Source organism: Micromys minutus (genome assembly GCF_963924665.1).
Source record: "Micromys minutus genome assembly, chromosome: 17".
In the NCBI taxonomy this organism is placed as follows: Eukaryota; Metazoa; Chordata; class Mammalia; order Rodentia; family Muridae; genus Micromys; species Micromys minutus.
In genome coordinates this window covers 42,949,232-42,973,670 of record NC_137952.1, presented here as the reverse complement: position 1 = coordinate 42,973,670, position 24,439 = coordinate 42,949,232, and positions in this window count along the sequence as shown.

Genomic DNA, 24,439 nt, shown 5'->3' with positions numbered 1-24,439 from the left:
ACCTTAAACGATATACCCTGACTCACTGGGGCTGGGAGAGCTACCCACTGGTTCCGTTTCTAGGCGGTTGTAACCAAAACTACAGGCACCTTTCTCCGTCCTTTTCACGGAGTGAGGAGTTGGCAAGAGCTCCACATGACTGTCCCCACTGTGCTTAGGGTCACTGCTTTGGAAACCATACAAAAAAATACCACCCACAAATAATCAGGGCAATGGAAATTACTTTTAAAGATTTCCTTTTGGCACAAGTTTATCTAATGAAGGCAACTCCCAATGGAAATTAGAGACAAGTTGGTGTTCTCTTTAAATCACTGAGCTAAAAGATGAGAGACTAACAAGGGTCCTGAATTTGTGTGGCCTGCCCTCCCTCCACAAGCCTCATTAGAAGGCACAGGTATCCCAGGAAAATGCGTACCTCGGTGGCCAGACAGATGTATCTTGAGTACATACTTCATTCTGCTACAGAGCGCTGATGAACGGGAAGAAGCCAACCTCGGGCTCCCTTGTCTTCCTCATCCTGTAGCCTAGCCAGCAAAGCTCTGAGCTCACCAGAGCCTACACCTCTCCTCAAGTCTTATGATCCCTGACATCTGTAGCTCATACACACTTGGTATATTCCTCTTGAACCTTGAAGCTCAATTCAACCAAAAGGTCTTCAGGCTTCATTATTCCTTTGCTCCTGCTGAAAGGTCCCAATGAGCATCCACCCTCTGTCCATGGTGAATAAGGAAGAAGGCAGAGCAGCAATCCCCTCTGCCAGTTCAACCCTGTCTTCTGTATGTGATTGATTTGTTAAATTCAATTACTTTACAGTACCTGGAGGTAGGGTCTGGGGTAACACGGTCCGGGACAGCAATCAAGTCTAATTGTTAGCTGTGTGCTCCTGGGTAAATGTCCTGTGATAAACCATATAAAGCCCCTGGTATAAAGGGCATTTATACCATATACGAAACATATCCTACCAGAAACATGGATGATGGACACACTGGGAGGTCTCTGTTCTCCCTCCTTGAGTCTTTTCAATTGTTGGGTTGTCTTATGCATTATCTATTGAAAGGTCAGGTGATGCAAAGCCCCTGAATGTTAGAGTACGCCAGAGAACCTAGCTCATCTTTGTGTCATTCAGAACTTCCAAATATGGTAAGTGTACAGTGACAATACATTCATTTGCTAAGCAACACAGTCTTGGATTCAAAGAGGTACAATTATTAAATAATCAAGGAAAACCAAGTGAGGACTGTCCTACTTAGTGACCTCTTGTGAAGTTTTCACTAAGTATAAGAAACAATTCAGGGTTATAACCCTATTCTTGCCTGATTTTGCAAATAAAATTTTATTAGAACACAGTCATGCTTATTTCTTTGCATCTTATCTATGTTTGGTTTCATGGAATAATTGCAGAATTGAAAGATACTCTCATTTTTATTTTGTGTGCCCCACCACCATGGATTTTTGCTGTTTTATTTTAAGAGACAGAATCTTTCTATAAAGGCCAGACTAGCCTCACAATTCTCCTAATATATCAAAGACTTTATGGCCTGCAAAACTAAAACAACCTTATTTGAAAACATTTCTACCCCTGAAGAAGTTTGCTCAGATAATATAGAGACAATCTTCCAATGAGAGTCTCAGATCATCACTCCTCAACTAGAAAGGAAAAGGCAGCAAACTACTCCTCACGATAAGCATGATTTTCTAATTGTGGCAATTTCATATCTAAAATGAAACTAAAATCGACCAAAGCATAACTTCTCCAAGGGTACCACAGTTTCAGACTCCTGTCAAGTAAGAAAGGATTCAAACAGGAAGGCAGAGCTGGGTGTGATATCTAGAACCCTGTGTGGAGTATCCAGACTGTATAAATGGAAGAAGAAAATGTCAGGGTGGAAGAGACAATTATATCGGTTTAGCAGCAGCAAAGGGGTCACATGAGGAGCATGAGTCACCATAGCACAGCAACTCCTCCTTACCTCCTCCAGGCTGCCTCTCCAGGCTGCTGACCTACCAGCAGACCTTCGCCTGCTCAACTGAAGGCCCTGAAATGAACTCCTTCCCAGAAGGGAGGGAATAACCATTAAGAGAAAGACAAGTGTCCAGCTGCCACTCGTAGTAATCACTGGCACCATGGTTGTGAAGGGGCAGGTGGAGACAGTCTGACAATTTTAAAATACCTTAAGGAACCAGATGGAGAAACAGTCCACAGTCCCCATACTGGGAAAGCTGAGGCAGGAGGACTACCAAGACTTCAAGGCCAACATGAACTACAGAGTGAGGTCCTGTCTAAAGAACTGAGGCCAACACCACACTACAGCTCAGGTAGGTTTCAGGGAGGCAGATATGGTTCAGTATAAAAACCTTATCTTACTGTCACCCAGTTATCAGGTCTGTGAGTCAGCCTCCCACTGCTGGGACAGATATCGAACATAAATCAAACGAGAGGGGAAAACATTTGTTTTGGCTCATGATTCCATGGGTTCATTCCATAGGCACTTGCCCCGGTTGGTTCAGTCCTGTTTGCTGGGGCAGAACAACAGGAAGCCCTGGGAGAGCAAATCTACTCACCTCATGGAGCCCAGTAAGCACAGAGAGTGCTTGGCTTCCTAACAGTTCCTACTGTAGAAACCCTTAAACTGTCAATCCATAAATAGATTTATCTAGTTAGGAGGCCGGTCCCTCTGATCCAGTCATCTCTAAGCAAGGCTACATGGAAGACTGAGCCTTCAACACAGGTTTCTAAGAAGCATTTAAAATCCAAATCAAAACATCAGATGAGCCAATGTTCTAATAAGGCAGAGTTCAACAGCCCAGACGCATGTTTATCCCAGCAATATCCCCAGAGGCATTATGACCCTGTAGCCGGAAGGGTGCAGAAGGGACTGTGAAAGATTCTGACATATGTCCCAGTGTTTTGTTTTTATTTTTCCCTCTGTGATTCTAATTAAGAATGTTGTATCACAGGGAAGTAAGATAAAGCAGATTAAATAGAAGTTTTCAGATTATGAGAACAATGTATCGCAAATATTTTTAGTTTTGAAGAATAGTTTAAGTTTTGAAGAATCATTAGCAACTTAAAACAGCAAGAGAACAAACTGGTTCCCTTTTGACAGCAAGGTAAACAGAAGGACAGGAGCCAGAATCCACAGTGCTGTGATGGGTGCCTCTGGGAAGTAGCCAGAGGTTTTGCTTCAAATAGACCCAGTGGTTTTGGATGATAGGATCCTGCAGAGGTACACTGTGCACAATTCAAGTTTGGTCCATTCATGCTGGCCCATTAATAATTTGCCAGGTGCCCGAGGCTACAGCCAGCTCCCTCTCACTGTAGCCTTATCTTCAGTGGAGCTAGGCAAGCTCTGACAGGCAGGCTCCACTCTGATACTGGCAGTCAGAAAGCTATCTCACTGCATAATGGGGATGAAGCCCAAGTTACAGCAATCTAGCTTGAAGAATAAATATGACCACAATATGTATTCCTCATGGTTCACTGTGTTTTAAGGAAATGGGAGGGGGGGTCATTAGTTCAGTCTAAATATAAATCAAGAGTCTCTCCCCCCACCTCTCAGAACAGGAAGAGAAAACATGGGCTCACTGTGGCAATCAGCTGGGACACTAAAAGGCCATTGAGGATGTGAGTGCAATAAATGGGTAAAAGTATGTTGTTCTGCTTGCTTTCTGCTGCTGTGATGAACATTATAAGCAAAAAAATGACAGAAAAGGTTTATTTCAGCTTTCACTTCCATGCCACAACCTATCATTGAGGGAAGTCAGGGCGGAAACTCAAGGCACAAACCTGGACCAGAAACCATGACAGATGGGCGGCTGCTTGTTGGCTTGCTCCCTGGTCCACTGCTTAGCTCACCTTTTTATATAAGCCCAGGCTTACTTGCCTTGGGCTCATGCTGTGTACAGGGGCTAGGTCAGTCTTCAATCATGATAATCACAACCCAATCTGATTGAGGCAATACTTCTACTGAGACACCCACTTCTCAGGGGACTCTAGGTTTGTGTTAACATAAAAACTGTCCATACTGATACAGATAGTCCACATCCCCTCTGAAACTAATACAAAATGACTTTTCACATACCGCATACATGTTGAATCCCTGATGCTGTCCATTTCAAGCCCTTAGCTATAGTAGAGGAGATGCACTTTGAGTATAAAACATATAGTTCTTGATATGGCTGCTTCAGTTCACCACAAAAGCACCTACAGAAATTAGACTGGGGGTAAAGTCTATGCTCACTTTTGCAGATAAGAAAACTGAGGCTCAAAATAATGTCACTTAGCCAAGGCCTCTCACATAAAGAGTAAAAATGAGACCACAGCCTGCTAGCTCAATGCATCTTGTTCACCTAACCAGACACCTTTTGTGTGCTAGCACCCTCTGACAGGTTAGGAAAAGAGTGGGGGGAAGCAAGATTCATTGTTTTCTTAGACGTCGGTCCTCATGCCATCTACAAGTGCAGCCATGACAAGGTCAGAATCGCACCATCACACCAGGACTTACTTCAAGAAGGCAAGTGTGACCGCATCAGTGAGGGAGAACAGTAAAGGGATGAAGGAGGAGCCAACAATTCAGGTGCATGTTTTGTGCTGCAGCACAGAGATGACAAGTCCCTCAACTCCCGTGTGAGAGCAGAGACCACTCAGCTTTATCAGCTGTGTCAGTGGGCAGAGAAAGATGCTGTGTGATAAAGCAGAGGAGCTTAGCTGCTTCTGGAACAGTGAAGCCTCTACTCTGGACATACCCTGCCATTCCATTCTCATGGCCACCACTGCACTGCACTGCCCTCCTGACACTGTCTCTGGTCTATTGTCAGCAATTTCTAGAAAAAAGACAGGAGGTAGACAGCAGGGTACAAAGTTCTCCTAGAGATTTCCAAGCCCAGTTCTAGATGAGCCTCTTCTACCCATCTGCTACCACCTCCAGGATACGTCCTAGCAACAAACAGCTACTGTGCAGCAATACTCCGGGGGCCAGTGCTCTTCCCAGAGCGGGTGAGCTACTTACCGGCTCCACAGGAGGGAGAAGAATGATCTGAGCTTTAACCCATCAGCCTTAGGTGTAAATTCCAATCAAGTGCTGGCTGAGTCACTACTCAGGAAAGCAGCAATAAGGGTTCTTCTGTTTATCACATAGCTGTAGCAAAGACTCAAAGAGGTGCATCTGCAAGAACCTGGTACTTGCCAGCACAGTGTGGACAAACAGGCACTGTCCCTATCTTCTTTTCATTTAGTGTTGCGGAGATGACCTGGCCAGGCATGGCACCGGGTACAATCTTCATCTCCAGCCCTTACTCTTGTCACCTCCTTTTCTAAGACTTCAAATGGAAGAAATACAAATGCATCAGGGCAGAGATGATGTTTCAAGCACTTGTAGCAACAATCATTTATTCTTTTGAAAAGGAAATTGGATATTTACTTAATTATATTGTATTTCTTACTTTTTAACTCCTGTCTATTTGACATAATATTATAAAACTAGGGTCAATACAGCTAGTGTCTTTGTTAATAATTTCATTATAAATAATTCTGACCATAAATGTTTGTTTTACTTGATTCAAATGAAATTCTATTTAATTTGACTCGATTAAATAGTCATGTAGAAATTTACTCAATAGCCCAATGACTTTTAACCAGCAATCTCTAATTTTTCATCATTATAAATAATGCTCATACGAACATCTTTCAGGAAAATACTTATTCAATCACTGGAAAGATTCAGGTACTTTTAAAAGACTTTAAATTTTATTTTAGTGTATGAGTATGTCAGGCCCACAGCATGGCTGTTTCTAACCCTGGGAAAGCATAAAAAATGATAATTATAAACATTTAATGTTGGGGCTGGACAGATGGCTCAGTGATTAAGCTGTTCCACCAGAGGTACTGGGGGTGGCGTAGGGGCGGGAGGGGGGGGGGGGCTCAATTCTCAACACCGTCCATAACTGCAGTCCAATTTGATCCCAGACAGTCTTCTGGTTTACATACATGGATGCAGATAAAACACCCATACACAGAAAATAAATAACTAAGTCCTTTACTCTTTAGTATTTATATAGATACATGTGTGGTTATGGCTTACATTTCTGTTTCTTATATGCATACATAGAAAAAACAAAATTTTAGCACTGGAAAAATGGCTCAACAGGTAAATGCACTTGCTTCACATGCCTGAAAACCTGTTTTCAATGTACGTCTCATGGTGGAAGGAGAGAAGCAACTCCTGGCAGTAGTCCCCTGGCCTTCACAGTGGCCTGGCACATACACACTGCATTCGCATGCATGCATACACATTCACAGAATAATAATACATAGAATTTTTAAAAAGGAACAAAAGTTTTTAAGACTGGAAGCAAACATCCCAAACTTCCAACTACTATCTAACCTACATGGTTGGTACAAAAGAATTGGCAAGGCATGCTTCAGATTTTGTTATTGTGTTTTCGAAATATCTGATAAGATAAAATAACAGACTTTGTCTCGCAGGACATGCCACTCAATCATCTGTCCATATGACCATCCCTTCAAAACTCTGAGGTCATGTCTATTTTTTACTACATGCGTGTGGGTTGATGTCTATCTACACGTAGGTGAGGGCAGGCACAAGATAAGGCAAGGCCTGTGATTGGGCTGTGAAAAAGAAAGGCAGGGGCAGAGTTCTTGAGAGGCAGGAGAGAGAGGAGAGAACGGGAAGAAAAGAAGATGGAAGAGGAAAAGGATGACCTATCACCGTGTGGCTTTAAATGGCCACTGGCCACTGTGAATATATTATAAGGGATACATGATTACAGGACAATTTGTCTTATCTAGGTGGGCAGTTTATATCAATATCAATTGGCTCTGAGTTTATTGTATGAATGTTTTGTGGGGTGAGAATTTACTGATATAAATCTGAGTGATAAGTTTTGAGCCTCTAGAGTTTTCATTTTACAGGGTTACAGGGGTTTGTGAAAGTTAACAATAGATACACGTCAGGCTAGCATGGCAACAACCAGCTATGGGAACTAGATGGATGGCCTCTGATGGGGCCATGGGGGCAGAGAGACTGCCAGGGACAGAGAGTAACAGAAGGTGATGTGGCATGATGCCATTTTTACATTTTTTTTTTTAATATTTACCACTAGCCATGCATCTCATAAGCAGTCAACTGACACCTGGTCCACGGGAAGCATCTGTGTATCTCCAGTTTATCCTGCATTCCTTTCTCCTCTGAAGTCTTGTGAGAAGACTAAGTAGGAGAGAGCATCACTCTATCAGTGCTTTCCCTTGCAGCAAAACCCCATGCTCTACCTACCATGACCCTCCTCCTTCTCTGGCATCATTTACTCCTTTCTACTCTTGGGATCTTTGATCTTACTGTTTCTCTCTCTGGCACACCAGATTCTTCATACAATAAGCTCCTGACAGCTTCTGAGTGTCAGTTTAAATATCATGACCCCATCAGGAGACTCCCTGACATCCAGTTACACAAACCGAGAGCTTTTCACACTGGTTTGCTCACCTGCCTTCTCTCATCTCCACTCCTGCCCAACTTGCCTCCTTACTGGCCAAACGCACTAGTGTGCTACAGGCTTAGAACCAAGAAGTTGGTGAGCAGCTAACTCTCTCTCACACACCTGTTCAGGTTCTCTCAGTGACATCTTCCTGGACTGTCCTACTTCACTTCCCCTGAGACTTCTCCTCTCCTCCTAGTGAGGTGAGGGAGCTGGTAAACTCTATGGACTATCAAAGCATCACAGCATTTACTGATCATGTACAATTGCTTTCTGTTAATCAGGCTTAAATAAAGTGGGACAGGTAAAAACAAAATCAAAAGCCAGTCAACTTCCCCTCTGCCACTCCTTGATACAGTTTAACTTCTTTACTTTTCTTGTTAGCTACAACTTGCCATCTACCAACATTCCCTGTCCTCTGAGCATTTGTTTTGGTTATGGCTCATGGCCTATCTATCTCCTCACTCCAATGAAACCCTATTAAAGGAAGAAATAGATGTTTTGTTCCCTGACCCACAGGTCTTAGCAGTGTCTCACTAAACATCAGATAAGGAACAGATCCACTTCCCAGGACTGCCAGTGTTCTCCTCCTCGGGTCACCGACTGCCTGTTTACTACTTGTTTTCCTCCAGATGACCTGAGAGTTAGAACACGCAACTGCCCCTTAAACCACATGCTCAGCTGGTAGTAACAAATCCAACACATCTCCATGCCAGAAATACATCAAAGACACTATATGGCCAAGGCTGAGAAAAGGCCAAGAAGGAAATCCACAGCACTTAACTCCCTATCTCCTTCAGATTCTCCAAAAGAGTATCAGCCTGTAATAGGAACCTATACAGGGAAAACCATTTACCTAGTGTGATTATAATGCTAGGAAATTGCATTTCATTTATTTTGTATTCCACGTTTGGGAGTCTCCTTCAGACTGTAATTGCAGCCTAAATCCCAGTAGTAAACAAACCAGCTTTGCATTTTATATGTTACCACGAGGCTCTCTCTCCAGGTTTGCTCTTCAGAGCCAAGGAAATGTTGACACAGTTGCACACCAAGTTTCAACATGCTGATCATGTTAAAACAGTGCACAAGAAATATTTTTCCACTTTATAAAAAGCCAGACTGTTTACATGCGTAAGTGGCCAGAGACTTTGCTATCTGTGTGTGGTCCCAAAGTTTCAATATCATAACCATGAGTACAAAGTGGGGCAGCATGCAACAGACTCGGCTATGAAGTTCCACAACCAAAATGGGAAGGAATCAAGACACTACCACCCTAAACTCAGAAGCAGACATGTTTCAAGTGGGCAGGGAGGGGATGCCCTGCTTATTTTAATTCAGTTTTGAAGAAAGAAAATTTAATAGAGCTTGGTTATGTGTGGACTTGTGTAGCAATGTGTATTAGTAAGCAGAGAAACAAGAGGAAAACAGAGAACAGGAAGGGCTTACATGGTCTTCAGCCTACAGGTTCCTTACAAAAGTACAGAAATATTCCAAGCACAGCATTCAGTAACTCTAAACTCAAAGTCACACAGTAGAGAAGATCTACAAAACAGTTATTGAGCGTAGATCCTAAGGGCAAACATGAGAACGAGGGAGAGGCTTTACTTTCAACTTGGCCCAGTGGCTCAACACAGACCTTGGACATCCTCCCAGAAATCACCAGCCAGAGGAGGGGCCCCAAGTTCACAGCCAGGCCAAAGGAGAAGACAGGCCCCATCTTCGCTGTCTCTCCCATCTTCCAAGCAGCACTGGCTTTGGCTGACAATTTAGTGATTCTTCAAGCTAGAAATAGAATTTACACAGGAGTTACACCCTGTCCAGACAAGATAGAAGTGACAAGAGACCTCACAGAAAGAAAAATTATCTGCATCCCTGTAACTGAAGACATGCCCACATTCCCAGAGTCTAGAAGTTTCACTTGGGAGAGTTTCTGGATTCTGGGCTGTCTGTACTTATCATTCCTCAAAGTCCCAAATGCTTCAGGTTAGTGAGCATTGCTGGTTCTCACGTTTTAATGGCTTTCCATTTGAAGAACCCTCATAGTATACTGTGCCTAAACAAAATAAATCAATCGATTGTGTATGGTAGGCAGGTTCGGGCTGCAGTCTGAGATGGCCTTTCCCTCAATGTTGCCAAATGCACACAGTTACTCTCAGTTGACCAAATAAGCGAGAGAATGGTACTTCATTACATTTTTTTTTCCTGGCATTATTATATTTTTCCTCCTACAGTTTCTTTTACAGAGTTTTCTGTGGCTATAGGTCAGAAGAGTTTTCCTGTTGCTATGAGAACAGTGTAAACAAGTGAACTTTAAAACTCACTTTGGGGGTAAGGAGCTCTAAGCTGCCACATTTCTGGCTACCTAAGCCCTGCTGGGTGTGTATTACATACTCTTTCCTGCTAGAATAGAGCAAGGCCACCTAACATAACCGCCAATCACAGCTGCCATCTTTGAGGCCAGGAAAACTCCTTCAGGAGCCTTACAGACCCTGTGACTGCTAGAACTTCTCCACATCTAGTAATAGCCTCCTGTGATGAGAAAAAGCTCACTGTTACATTTTCAAGATGCAGAAAACCTTCTGTCCCCTACCCCACTGAAGTTAGGTCACCACTACAGTGTAAGTGCTTCACTGGCGGCCTTAGGTGTCTATGTGACTTATCATGAGTTACTTCAGTGAGGACAAATTTAACTCATGGATCACAACAGCCTCAGCTCCTTTATTACTTACTAGCATCATTGTTGAAAGGACATATCTTAGCATTTAAAAGAGAAAGGATGAAGTTCACATTTAAAGTGGAGTAATTTCCTCTGTAATGTTAATGGAGATCATTCTGTATTGACCCAGAGGATATACTTAAAGTTGACAACTGGAAAATGCATATGGCCTCCTGTTATTAAGGTTCTTTACAGAAATGAAAGCAGCAGGGTTGTGGGTGTGGGTATATATAGAGAGTAAGAGAACAACTTAGAGGCTATCATGTCTGAAATCTGCAGGCCGAGCCAAGAGGCTGGAGATGGGAAAGATGCTGATGCAAGCTTCGGCCTGGAAGACAGTCTAAAGCAATCGAAAATCTAACCTCCTTCCTTGGCACGCAAGCTTTAAGGCCTTCAGTTGACCGAATAAAGATAATGTGCTTTACTCAAGAGATATGTATCTGGCTATGCTGTCCAGGTTGGTCTCAAACTTCCAATACCTGGATTCTTCATGTGTGATTGCCATGTCTGGCTCTTAAATGTTCATTATAAAAGTTTTAAAAAAGCCTTTTAAGCAGCCTCAGTAGATGAACAGCAACAAGGAATGGTACTCTAACAAAGTTTTTCCTGTCCAGGGAAGGTCAGAAGCAGCCATGCTTGTCTTGTGTCTCATCTCTTAGCACTGGTTGTAGAAAATCATCATTAGTAACACTCATATTTCTGCTATAAAGCAACAGTAGCGTCTTCACCTGTCTTAGAGACCATCAATCCAAGTACATAAGACTGAATTTGTACTTTGTATTCAACCTTTCATGGTTTATTTTTATATAGAATTCTCACTGAAAAAGCAACCCAATGACTTCAGGACAGTGGAAAAGAAGCCCTACCAAAAGAACATACGAAGAACTGAGTGGCTACACATACTCTTATGCACAATCTTGACATAGACACAGCCTTCATCTGTGCTGGGCTCACCCGTTAGACATCTGTTTGATGTCTTGAGTTCAGAAGCATCGTCACCAAGTACTTTATCTCAAAACAGCATTGACTACAAAACCCCAAAACAAGAACAAGCGGTATACGGAGAAACAGAAGATGTAAAAATGGTAGGTCTCACAAACATACATGTCTTTCAGCCCATGGGGAAAAAATCATAAATTTTTGACATGTAATATCATAAATGCAGTCTTCATTTTGATGTTTGTTGTGAGGAGATTCTGTTTGCTTGTTTGAGGATAAGGTCTCTTGATCTAGCCAGGATGACTTCAAACTCATGACCTTGTCATATTTTCAGTGAATATAAAGAATAATCTAGAATTCAATAAAGCAAGGTATGCATATATGTGTCTGTTTCAAAATTACACGTTAACTCATTGTTAAATCAGTAACATTATAATGATGTCATATTGAGAAATAGAGATGGCTTACTATCTAAAATATGTATTTCATTGTTAGTTGTAATTCTCAATGAGAACTTACCATCAAATTGCTTGTGTTCTTTTCTTCTACTTAGAAGAAAACAGGCAAGTAAGAACTGCTATTGTTATAGTCTAGGCAGGGCAGCCTATGACCAAAAAAAACCAAAAACCAAAACAACAACAACAACAACAACAAAACTGTCTAAAGTAGAATTAAATATTGGATGATTTTCAAAATCAAAAATTTAATATGGATTTTAAAAACTCTGGACTCTGAAAACAATCCAAATTGGGTTGTGATGGCAACCACCAATTGTGAGTTCTGTCACAGAAGTAAAACTTGTTGTAAATGTCAAAGAATCTACAATCAGAACAATACTTAGGTCCTTATTCTGAAGCATCACTCAGGTCATATTCAAAAATTTGAAAGCATTTACAAATGATTAGAAGCACATATAAAATGAAATGTAAAATGTGGGAAAGTGCACTGGGATGTTGTTGTTCAGTGAGGAGTACTGTCTGCCTGGCATTCCAGAGATAAAATGAAATAATTCAGAAAGTTGTCTTGGGGTCCAGAGGGTCGGGGAATGCCAAGTACTTGATACACATCAATAGACAATTCATTCTGGGCAAGTTGTTTAATGTTTAAGCAAGATATCCTTAGTCTAGGTTACATTATAAAAGAACAGAAATACTGGCTAACTTTAGAGTGTATTGAAAAAGTTGGGAACTAAATGTATGTGGGAGATGATAGATCTATAGAAAAGCCAGTCCAAATTCTGATTCTTGGTTTCTCCCTAGTTTCTCCCAGCCACAGATGGTATGTGACACAGCTCTGGACCACAAAATGGAAGTCTCTTGGCTGGTACTCCTTTTCAAAGAGGGAATTATTAATATGTGGTATCTCTTTTCTCATTTATCCTTTCTCAAACTCTTCCTGTTGGTACTTGGATGTGCTGTCTGAAAGTTAAGTGGCCAGTTAAAGGCCACAAAAGAAAACAAAGTCCATGCTTAAGGGAAGACAAGCTAAAAGACAGAAGCCTAAGTTGTTAATGGTAGATCATCCTTCAGATTTTATATTCTGCAAGTAAAATAAATCTGTTAGCTTGTGATTCTCACGGCAAATTTTCTTTTATTTATAATTTTAGTTATACAACAAAGTAAAGAACAGTATTCTAAAGTAAAAGAATAACTACACACAAATTCTAAACCAGAAGAAGGACTTCTGGATAGAGAGAAATACAAAGCTTAGATGAAGTCAGAAGACAGGAATGGAACACACTTATCAAATAGATATATACTATACTATAAAGTTTGCTAGTTTTATCACTATTTGTAGTAATGCAATTTATGAATAAGTACAGATTTTATACTATGCAAATAAATAAATAAATAAATAAAAAGTGAGTGAGTGAGTCCATTGTTCCTAAAGCTGAAAAAAAAATTGGAAAAAGAAAGCCTTACAAATTTTAATCAAAAGAAGAACTTGTAACAAGACATTGATAGCAGGAAAAAAAAAAAAAGGCCAGGAAAGAATTTATATCACTAAGAATAAATACCTAATAATATAAATAGAAAAGTTTAGGAAGATGTTAATCCGGAACTTTAGACTTAGTCTTTAGACTTCTAAGAAACAGGAAGCAAAACTACTAAAATGTAGTAAAATTTCAAGAGCACCACCAGAAAACCTGCCAGGAGCTAAGGAATCTGGCAAAACATTTTAACAACAAACCAACAACACAGACCTGAAAATCACACCGAATCTTAAATCTGATAGCTACAGAACATGAAATTATTTCAGTTATGCACTGACCACTGATTGGAAAGAAACCTCACTGGATTAGAAAATGGCTCAGCAGATAAGAACACTTGCTTCTCTTCCAGAGGACCCTCGTTCCATTCTTGGTACCTCTGTCAGGTGACCCTTACCTGCCTGTCACTCCAGACTCAGGATATTAAGTGCCCGCTTTTAGCTTCTAAAGGCACCCTCCAACATAGCATACACTTGGAGACACACATACATAAAAAATAAGTTAAAATTTAAAACTGACTACATGCCGGATCAAAAAGAAAATTTTAACAATCACCTAACATACTGTCAGTATTTAAGTTAGAAAGTGACAAATTTTTATTTGATATTGTTTTCTTTTTCTTGCAGTAATAGGCATAAATCTCAAGGCTTGCCCATGGTAGGCAAGTACTCTACCAATGAACATTTCCAACCACAAAAATGTTCTTAAAATGTATTAAAGAAAATTACAATATGACCTTAAATAATTCAAAGAAGGAGTAATAATACAATCACGGAATATTTATAGATGAACTATGATGAATGTATTGCATATTAAAATCTATTATACTGATTAATGAGATTTTTCAGTCACATGTATTTATTAAGTAACAAAATAATTGAACATATTTATGGGATACGATGTGATGATTTGATATACATGAAAAGGGGAATGAAAGAGTCAGGCCAGCTGGCATTCCACAGACATGGTCACATGCCAGTAATTATGGCAAGATACCTGAAAATCATTCACGTAAAGTTTCAGATGTATTTATTAATAGGTTTCATACAATTTGTTCAAAAGATGTCAAAAACGGAATCCACCTAACTGAAACTTGGTATTTTTATTACTATTTTCTAATTTCTTGTTCTTTCTACCCATTACAATGTGTATTTCCAATTGTACAAAATAGAAACATAAATTAACTGAACGTACAGTAGACATACAACAAAAAAATAAGGCATACAGGTAAAAAGGGAAAGGAGAAAGTAAGAGAAAAAGAAAACAGAAGCAGAAATTAATAAAGAAAAAAATTCATTCCAAGTAAATATTACCACATAAAATAAAGCTTTTTAATAATAAACAACAACAAAAAAAAAAACCAAAGCTTAAATGGCTAATCATAGGAAAGCAGGGTTCATTTAATGTCAATATATTTGATATCATGAATAAAACTGTTGGTTATGAAGAAAAGTATTAATTATTAACGAAAAAATATTAAAATACAAACAATACTTTGGAAGACAATGGAAAACCAGACCCTCCATCCTCATTGTCTGGCAGCCCAAGTGGCTTCACAGGAAAGCTTAACTCGGCCACAAGCCATTTCCAAATACTCAGAAGGGAGGGTGATTCATCTTCTTCAATGAAGCCAGTAACAAAGAAAGTCCATAAAAAGGAATAGAAACACAAAGAATAAAGCTCATTTATAAAAATAGATTCAATAATTCTAAATTCTAATACTGAAAAATCACAGTACTGTTTATTTCCAGGAATATAAGAACTAGCAAAATCAGAACATTTACAAAAATAATAGACCATAACAGACAGAAAACAGGACCAGGCATGATGGCAAACAGCTATAATCCCAGCACGTGGGAAGCTAGAGAATCACTGAATTCAAAGACAGCCTATGCTACAAAGTGTCTTGGTCTTAAAAACAAAATAAAAGAAAAACATTATAAAATAGATGCATAAGAATTGAATGGAAAAGCAACCAAAATAATTTATGATGGTATATGAAGAGATGAAAGACAAAATAATGCATAATCCATCAGCTTAGTGGCGCGTATCTTTAACCCCAGCACTTGGGGAGCAGAAGCAAGGAGATCACCGTGAGATCTGAGTACAAAATTGTCTACATAGTGAGTTCCAGGCCAGCTCAATCTATAGAGTGAGACTCTGACAGAAAACAAAACACCAAAAGAAGAGAGAAGGAGACAGAGACAGAGAGAAAGGGAAAGGAGCTGCTGACATGGCTCAGGGGTTTAGAGTGCCTACTCCTCTTGCCGAGGATCCAAGTTCAGTACCCAGTACCTATACTGGTGATTCACAACCATCTATATCTCCAGCTCCAGAGAATCTGACACCTCTTGAATTCAGTGGGTATCTATCTGTACTTATATGTTCATAGCCACATAGTGACACATCCATGCACACATAATTAAAAACAATAAAAATAATTTCATTTATCCTGCAGAAGACCAATAATGGCAAAATTTATGGCAGTAACAAAAATTCTGAAGTACATAGAAATAAGACAATTATTACAATGTAAAACATAGAGTGTCTAGTGTGGTCAAATGGACTGGTCCTTTGAGGTTCAGCAATACCAAGATGTCTGTCAAGAGCTCCCTTTGTACACATGTAAATGTCCACAGCAAATGGCTGACCACCCCACAAAATCAGGAACAACTTAAATATGCTTTAAAAAAGGTAAATAGACTGCCCGTCAGTTAAACGCATTTATATGCTGACTTCCCCAATCATAACCTAACAATGAGTGGGAAAAGCAACTGCATAACACTATGCATAACACACACCAACTGTATTAAATTTGAAAATGTGCAAAACAATTCCAAGTGCTGTTTATGGACACATCTGTTATAGGAAATGCATGAAAGATACATGGAAAGAAGACATACAAAATTTTAAAAAATGGTTATTTCTAGGCCAAAGTTATAGGCTGAAAAGCCATATATACAGGAGAACATAAAGATGTTTACATTTTTTAACCCAGTCATACTGGTAATGTATTAGCGACTGGTTTGCATGACGTCTTCTTGAATATTTATTAATCAACTATGCATAACAGTTTACATTATATACACACACGTGTGTATAAGCATGTACATATGTATTTTAAATTTTTCCTAATATATATATTTGTTATAATATACTAAGGAAAGATAAAAGATCTAATCAAAAAATCACTTCTGGAGTTAAGGAAGAATAGAAAGGAAGGAGAGTGAATGAATTCAATTCAGGTAGAAAAGATTTCAGGGAAGATGGTAGAGTAGAACTACTTGAAACCACGCTTCTCAACCTTCCTAATGCTGTGACGATTTAATACAGTTCTTCATCTTGTGGAACCCCAGCCATAAAATCATTTTCATTGCCACTTCACAACTGTAATTTGGTTGCTATTATGAATTATGACATAAATTGTCTATGTCTTCCAATGGTCTTAGTTGAGCCCTGTGAAGGGGTCACTTTACCCCAAAGGCATGGTAACCCACAGCTTGACAATCACTGACTTTCCTAAACCATTCTAACTGTATTATAAATACTTATTCTTCTAAACACATATAAGTGTAGGTATCATCCTTATGAAAGAAGCCTCTTTGGCAGCAGAGGAAATGGTTCAAGAAACCCATGACTAGGCAAATATAGAGAACAACTAACCACAAGAAATTCAATCACAACTGATACATCTATACTACAATCTCTATACCTAAGACTCAGGAAACATTGCAGAAAACAGAATTAAAGACCTTAAGACACAGAAGTCTAGAGCTAAGCCCATGAGAGCAACAAGACCTGTAGAATAACAATACCAGTTAGCATAATAGTATAGTATATGATAGAAGAAATTTTACAAGGCCCGCAACAGATGAAGAAATGCAGGCAGTCAATTGCAGATGGAGAAAGGGAGGGGAGAGGAAGAAGAAGAGAAGGAGGAGGAGGAGAAGGGGAGAATATACATATGAATATAAATCAGTCTTCTGGGAGAGAAGCCCCTTGATATTTGAAAGTTAGTTTTCTTCAGAGACAAGCTATCTGATAAACTAACTCATGCCAAGTGGTCAGCCATATACGCATGTGCATATATGTAACAGTAATTGGATTCTACCAGATAGAAATCATACATAGAGACACACAGAAAGAGAGAACACCAAAGATCACGCATATAAATATGAAAGGGGTACAATGAGGGTATGGAAAGAATATGATCAAAATGAATTCTATTCACATAGAAAATTTAAAAGGAAGAAAAAAGGAAAGAAAGGAAAGAGAGAGGGAGAAAGGGAGGGGGGAGGATTAAGTACAAAGCTGTGTAACAGTGAGCTTTTTACAAGGTGGAGCTAACCAAAACCAGTGTGGCAGACGTGCTTGTCTTTCTGTGTAGTCTCAAACAGGGGAGGGTAGAAGTGTGCACTCAAGGAGTGTGAAAACCATCAATGTTGAAGCAGAAAACACATAAGAAGTGACTGAATCATAGGATTCAAGTCTAAGCACAAACCATAAGCCCTGTTGCTGGGGAGGAGGGTGAAAAGACAAGCGAGATGAACAAGCAAGAATGAAATATTCACTATCCCTTCTGGCCTAAACCTGGACAGCCATTCCCACAATACCCAGAAGAAGACCATCACCCAGGTGCTCTAACACTCCATGGATCAGAAGAGCTCCAACACACCTAGGATCACAGAATCACAGGATCACCAGTGCATTAACAAGCCCAGGATCACAGGATCACTGAATCACAGAGAAAGCTCCATGTCCAAGAGATTGGATACACTCAGGAGCACTGGAGCTCTGACACATTCAAGGTCACAGTTGAGGCCACAACATCTTGCCCAAGACTCAGCATAACTGGACCCACCCCCCTCAGAAACAAGAGAAACACAAACCCCCTGCTAGCCAGAGGCATAGGTTCCTTCCAGATTGTGCCCTGAGCAAACACAGGGTTCTGAACTCCCCTCACCCACTCCTGGAACAACCAGAGAAAATTTGACTCCCAAGAGCTCTGACACAATAAGACCTCAGAAGCTTTGCCACACCAGGACTTCAGTATCTCAGAGGCAGCTTGACAACCAACTCTAACACACTCAGGATCCCAGGATCACAGTATCACAGAGACACCGGGACTCTGAGTTAGAGACAGCTAGGGCAGATAACTCTAGAGATAACCAGATAGCAAGAGGCAAGCACAAGAACATAAGCAACAGAAACCAAGGGTACTTGGCATCATCAGAACCCAGTTCTCCCACTGCAGCAAGTCCTGGATACGCTATCACACCTGAAAAGTATGACTCAGATTTAAAATCATATCTTGTGATGACAATAGAGGACTTTAAGAATGACATAACACACTCTCTAAACACAGGAGAACACAAGCAAACAGGTGAAGAAACTGAACAAAACCACCCAGAATCTAAAAATAAAAATAGAAACAATAAAGAAATCACAAAGGGAAACAACCCTGGAGATAGAAACCTAGGAATAAAAACCAACAGAATACAGGAGATAGAAAAGAGAATCTCAGGAACAGAAGACACCAGAGAAAACATTGCCACAACAGTCAAAAAAAAAAAAAAAAAAAAAAAAAAAAATGCAAAATACAAAAAGCTCCTAACCCAAAACATCCAGGAAATCCAGGACACAATGAGAAAACCAAACCTAAGAATAATAGGTATACAGAACTCCAAATAGGCTGGACCAGAAAAGAAATTCCCCCAGTCACATAATAGTCAAAACACCAAATGCACAAAACAAAGAAAAAAGTTTAAAAGTAGTAAGGAAAAAAGATCAAGTAACATATAAATGCAGACCCATCAGAATTACACCAGACTTTTCAACAGAGACCATGAATGCTAGAAGATCCTAGACAGATGTCATTAAGACCGTAGGAGAACACAAATGCCAGTCTAGGCTACTATACCCAGCAAAACTCTCAATTATCATAGATGAAGAAACCAAGATATTCCATGACAAAAACAAAATAACAGAATATCTTTCCACAAATACAGCCAGACCTACAAAGGATAATAGATGGAAATCTCCAACATAAGGAGGGAAACTACACCCAAGAAAAGCAAGAAAGAAATTTTATTTTAACAAGCACAAAAGAAGATAGCTACACAAATAAAATTCTACGTTTAACAACAAAAATAATAGGAAACAACATACACATAGAAGCTGAATAATGCTCTACTCCATGAGAACTTGGTCAAGCAAGAAATAAAGAAAGAAATTAAAGTAGTTTTAGAATTTGATAACAATGAAGGCAACACATATCCAAACTTACAGAACATAATGAAAGCGATGCTTATAGCTCTGAATGCCTCAAAAAAGCCCCCCCCCAAAAACCAAAACAAACAAAATAAAAAACAAACCTATAGACAGCATATACCAGTAGCTTGACAGCATACCTGTAAGCTCTAAAACAAAAAGAAACAAATATACCCAAGAGAAGTAGATGGCAGGAAATAATCAAACTCAGGGCTGAAATGAACCAAATAGAAACAAAAAGGACTATATAAAGAATCAATAAAATCGGGAGCTAGTTTTTGAGAATGTCAAAAAGATAAACCCCTAGCCATACTAACCAGGGGGCAAGGAGACAGTATTCAAATTAACCAAATAATCAGAAATGAAAAGGAAGGCATAACAACAGAAACTGAGGAAATTCAAAAAATCATCAGATCCTACTACAAAACCTATATTCAACAAAACTGAAAATTCTAGAGAAAATGGGCAAATTTCTAGACAGATACCAAGTACCAAGCTAAATCAGGATCAGATAAACCATCTAAACAGTCCCATATAACCCCTGAAAAAAATGGAAGCAGTCATCAAAAGTCTCCCAACCATAAAAAGCCCAGGACCAGATGGATTTAATGCAGAATTCTATCAGACCTTCAAAGAAGACCTAATACCAATACTGTTCAAGTTCCACAGAATAGAAACAGAAGGAACACTACCCAATTCGTTCTATGAAGACACATTATGCTTATACTTAAACCCCACAAAGACTCCGCATTTATCCAAGAACAACATAAGTTATAAGTAGCATGAACAATTTTACATATGCATACAAAGGATGTCTAAATACAAAAAAGTTTTTACAATTTCAAGTTGTAAAAGGAAATTCTTTCTAAATATGTTTTGTAGATTTGCATGGTAGAGATTTTATCTGAAGACTTTTCACAGTGGGGGTGCTTTTCCAAAAGTGTTCACCACCACACAGACATACAAGTGACTCATCAGAGCCTCTTAGAATTAGCCATTAACAAAGAGAACATTTTGACCTATAAAAGATGTGTGAGTGGGTGGAACTAAGCAGAAAACTTAAATCAAAAAAATAAAAAAATAAAAAACCTTAAACCACAAGTATTAAAAAATTTTTCAGGAAGGCAGCACAGTAATCTTTAAAACCTAATGAGCTTCGTGCAATTTTAGCTTGGTTGTATATAGTGAGCGTGTCCTCATGTTAACCACTTTTCTGCAGACTACAAGGAAAATAGAAACCATCAAGGCCCATCTGAACACCCACCTATAGCTGACCCAGCCTTGCGAAATTCTATCCTTGGGCCTACCTTTAGGGCCTTGGTCTCTGTATGAGGGAAGGCTAAGAACAGAGGCACCCTAGCAACCAACAAGGTGTAAATGGGTTCTGGGAAAATTAGGGAATGTCCCTGACAAAAGAGCAAATTGAAACTTTTCATACATATTTTTTTTTCCAAAAAAAAAATGTTTTGTGAAGCTAAGAGATGAGTCAGAGACTAAGAACACAGATTGCCCTTGCAGAGAACCCAAGTTCAACTCCCAGCACCCATGTGGGGCGACTCACAGCCACCTACAACTCCAGCTCTGGTGGGAGCCAATGCCTCTGGCCTCAGCAGGCATAAGTGCTCAAGTCCACGTGTGCACGCACTCGCAGACATACACATACACACAAACAAGTGCATAATTTACATAAATCTTGAAAAGATATCTTTGTGCTCTGAATCAAATACATAATTATTTTAGAAATAAGAGATCATTTTATTTTAATTTCCTTTCCCTTAATGTTTAAGGTATATTTTAACATTATCTAATATAATTTAGAAGCAACAGGGAAAAAAGAGTTCAGGTCGAGAGTACATTAATCAGAAATACAGATTCCTAAGGGGTACTACTGGAACAGAGGAGGGTGGTCGTTTCCTCCCTGTATCCCTCTGGGCCAGCGTGATCTACGACGTCTTCATCTTGCATCACTGACCCACTTCCAACTAGTGACAAGCCAAGGAAAATGTCCTTTCCATTTGAGCCATCTAACTTGGGGAAATCTAGTGTTTAAGAACACTCAACAGTGTAAACATGCTGCTGTGTAGTGCGAGGCTTCTAGCATAACCAAGTGGTTGCTTTGGGAGCTCTAGAGTAGGCCTGTGGATGACTGCAGGAGAATGTTCTAAGGGTCTACTGAAGTAAATTCACAAAACAATGCCCACAATGTGGTAACCCCAAACCAGGAGTAAACAGGTACATGCCTTTAAGTGCTCATGTTCTCTATGTGAGGATGCTTGTGAGGATACACTGCAGACTAGACATGTTGTCATTGCTTAGTGTCAACTTGGAAGGAACAGCGTTGCCTAATCTTATGGCTAACGGGAAGTAGCATCAATGACTCTTAAATGAAAAGAACAAAAGTAGGAACTGAAAACAGCATGTTTATATATTTTAGCTACATTGAGAAATACAACTACAATTACTTTGCTGAAAATTGAATACGCTTTTTGAAGTTTAATCATTAACGTCACAACGGGAAGGTCCTGACATTATCTACACTAAAACTTACTTGACTTTACAAATTAGGAAGCAGAAGTTGAGAAGTTGAGAAGCCTGTTCAAAGTTCTGTGGCTCTGGGTAATCATAATCAAGTCTCTACTTTCCTGAGGCCACCATAGCTGTACCAACAACTGGATGACTTGAACCAATAAAATTGTGCCAGTTCTAAGGCCATGCATCTGAAATCAAGGTGTTGGCATGGATGCTGTCTGTGAGGGCTGTTAAGGAAAATCCATTCCTTCCCTTAGTCCTGGTTTCTAGTGGCTTACACGCTCCATATCTTATTGAGAGATTTCTTTGAAACATCATCACCACAGAGATGTCTGTCTGACTGCCCAAATTTCCACTTCCTATAGGAACCAGACAAATGATTTAATTTACCTCTTTGCAAACCACACTTCCACATGAGATCATATTTGAAGTACTGAGTATTAGCCAACATACAGGGCCACTGAGATGGCTCAGTGGGTAAAAGCGGTTGCCATGCAAACCTGGTGACATGAGTTTAATTCCTAGGACCTATATCAAGGTGCATTGAGAGACCTGACTCCACAAAGTTGTCTTCAGGTATCTGCAAGCTTATCATGGCAGGTACAGCAAGACCACATAATAATAATAATAATAATAATAATAATAATAATAATAATAATAATAATAATAATAATAATAATAATAATAATAATGTAAAACAACGAAGAATGTCAACACCCTCCCTTTTTTTTGAAGACACACACAAAAATCAACTCTTAAAACAAATTCTACTCGGGACCTAGGCAAAACCCATTTCTCCCAACTCAAGTCAGTGGCCCTTTCTCTACTCTACAGGATTTGTCTACTCTTAGGCTACTGGAGGCTGTACAGGTAAGCAGCTCTACTTACATTCAGATTTGACTTCCACACAAAAGCTATTATGACAATAGTAAAACTTAAGCCAACCTGCACATAGAAGCGATTACCCATCTGGTAGTAATGTTCACCAACGCACTTTATTCTACTTCCTCATAATGTCTTCAGTGCATCTGAAACAGGTTTGCTCAAATCTCTAAAATCCCCAGTGTCCAGAGTCCAGTGAAAATGGACTAAAACTGCATTGTGCCCATGGCCCCCTCGCATGTAGCACAGTTTCCCCAGGAAAGAAAATGTGAGGTTTCCTTCGGAGAGAAGAAAACTTCTGTCATGGAATTGCTGCACAGACTATGCTCAGAGGCTATGTGCCAATGGTGATACCAGAGCTTCAGCTTTGGAGCATTCTGAAATGGTCTCTGTTGGAACTATTCAATCACCACTCCCCCTGCTGCCCAAGTATTCTTGAGTCTAAAGATAATTGTCATATTGTCTCACTATTTCCCATTATAAATTAATGACATCTGTAATACTGAGTCATAAAAACTCTGGCCAAGGAACAGTATTAAAAATTACATGGAACTGATTTCACTAAGTGGCCTCCTGACAAACACATTACCCACCCTTTTCCATTAAGGCCTTTAGAATCCTGATCTACAGCTGGCCTTGGAAAATTGGGAATTATGTTTAACTTTAGAAGATCTAACAGGTTAGTACAATTTTTTAAAGTAAGAAATGCAAAGTGAGGAGGATTAGAGTAAATTCTAATTTTGTTGTTTTTGTTTTAACCTTTCAAGAGCTAATGCACTATACTCGTTTTCCATGAGGGAATATCAAGGAAGGATTGGAAAGAGTGTAGGAACTATGGGACGGGGAGAAATACTGCAAAAGAGTATCTTCTGGACACAACATGGTTTTCATAAACTCACTGCAGCTGTGACTACCTATAAAAGACTAGTACCATCAACTTTCATGCACATGAATGGGAGAAAGTTTATGAGACTCCACTCCTCTTTGAGGGTCTAAAGGCAGTTATGGTCGCTAAGCCAGGTGGTGTCATTTCCTCCCAGAGTCTAGCCACTGATAAGCTACCCGAGCTCTAGTAAATAAGCCCCCAACTCATGCTCATGCAAGCAACTCTAATTAATCTCAGTAAGTCATCATTTAAAAAAAAGACATCAAAGTAGGTGCATGGCCTGTTGGGAAGAAGAACCTTTCAGAGGACAGGGAGGGCATGCGAACAGGTGAGGGGAGATGAAAATGGCCAAAATTCTCTATATACATGACTAAAAGTGTCAAAGAAAAAAAGGAAAGAAGATGAACATTGAGACAGAAACTTTCGGCATTGTTTGTGAGATAAGAAAAAGTTTTGTCTTCTAAGAAAGAGAATAAAGCAGGGTTTGGACAGTGGACATGAAAGCACAAGAGGGCAGAGGCAGAGGTTGATGCAGACGCAGGTGCAAAGGCAGGAGATCCCTAGACTAGATAGCCAGCCAGTCTAGCAGGATTGGTAAGCTATCCTGTTCAATGACAGACCCTGTCTCAACAAGTAAGCTCAATGGTGATTGAGTGAGACAGTCTATCAACCTCTGGCCTCCACGCACAAATGTACACACATACTCATACAGTGAACACACATGAATGTGCACACA